The sequence below is a fragment of the Mustela lutreola genome, chromosome 14 (genome assembly GCF_030435805.1).
Source record: "Mustela lutreola isolate mMusLut2 chromosome 14, mMusLut2.pri, whole genome shotgun sequence".
Classification (NCBI taxonomy): domain Eukaryota; kingdom Metazoa; phylum Chordata; class Mammalia; order Carnivora; family Mustelidae; genus Mustela; species Mustela lutreola.
The window spans coordinates 66,007,207-66,008,705 of NC_081303.1; the positions used below are offsets into that span (position 1 = coordinate 66,007,207).

Consider the following 1,499-nt stretch of genomic DNA (forward strand, 5'->3'; position numbering starts at 1 on the left):
CCTCCCAGACTTTTTCTTCTGGAGTCAAAAGCAGACTGAAGCCTTTATAGGATGCTCACCCTGCTTAGCCCTCACTCACCTTGTCCTTTCATTTGACAGCCTTTATCCTACAGCTCACAAGCTCGAGTTGAGAGAAGGAGAGGCTCTGCTTTTCTATCACATCTCTCCTCTTGCTGGGAGGTGCTGAGGATTCATCATTTGATCTGGGGAACAGTGGGGATGAAGCAAGTGAAAATCGCTGGTGCGGTCTGCTAACCAGAGGCAGGCAGCGTCAAGGGAATGAAGGAAGCCTTGCTTCTGGCTTAACTGCATGCCTGACTTTGCATCTGTTACTGAGAAATTGTGTCCCCTCAAAATTCTCAGGTGCAAGCCCTAACCCCCGGGACTTCAGGGTGTGACCGATGTGAAGACAGAATCTTCACCGAGGTGATCAAGTTAAAGGGAGGTGGGCCCTAATCCAAGAGGGTCCATTATTAAATGTCCTTATTAAAGAGAGGGAATATGAAATGCCATGCACAGGGGGAATGTCCATACATATTCCGGTTACCGTTCCCTCGATAAACGGTTCTTTCAACAAAAAACAATGGGACACAGTTTGATGATCCCTGGTCATTCAAGAGCCAGAACAGAGCTTTACTTATCCATCCTATCTCCAAAGTCTAGATCAATGGGAGTACTCAATAAATACTGTTAAATCAATTAATTCATCCACAATCAGTAGCTTATTTAATTTAGGAGAAGCAAAGACACTCCCCATAACTTCCCAGTAGATACTAAATTTGATACAATGTGTCATGTAAACAAAGGCTTGGAGGCTTTTTTCACATGTAAAAGACTGACTCACAATAGAATCAGAACATTTCATTTTTGCGTTTTCCTTTCCAGCCCTTGTCTTTACGCATAACTTAACGCAGGTATGATTTAATGTTTTGTAATCATAAACATAGAAATTTGACATTGGGTTGGGTTTTTTTTTTTTTTAATGCTTGTCGTATTGAAGGCATTTTTCTCCAGCATTTCATAGTCTTTACCATTATCACTGATAATGGATGCATGAGGTCACTTGTTTTCAAACTGCCAGCTAAAGCAATTTTACTTCCAATGTCCCTGATCGAAAGGAAAGCAGGTAACAGGCAGGCTCCATAGCTCAGTGGTTAGAGCACTGGTCTTGTAAACCAGGGGTCGCGAGTTCGATCCTCGCTGGGGCCTCTTGTTGCTTTCTAATTTTTTTTTTTTAAATATATCCTCCCCTTTACGGAATAGAAATTCCAAAATGCAAAAACAATTTCTGAAGAAGCTACTTCTAGCAGGATTAAAAAACCACTCCTTCTGAAATGCAAATGATGGGCGTCCTTCTAGTGCGTGACCCGGAAGAGAAAATCCTGGACCGACAGAAAGAGCAGGAAAAACAAAGATAAGCCGTCCTCGGCGACCCGGCTTTACCGGGACCTGCGACTCGGTTCTCGACAAAGGAGACGCGAGGCCCCACGCGCTCCTTC

At 43.6% G+C, this 1,499-nt stretch overlaps 1 non-coding gene across 1 annotated transcript; it reads left to right on the forward strand.

Moving 5' to 3' along the window:
• The first annotated feature begins 1,136 nt into the window (after positions 1 to 1,136).
• On the forward strand, positions 1,137 to 1,209 carry TRNAT-UGU (transfer RNA threonine (anticodon UGU)). Its single transcript has one exon. It is a non-coding gene; the product is annotated as a tRNA-Thr (tRNA).
• Positions 1,210 to 1,499: the final 290 nt, after the last annotated feature.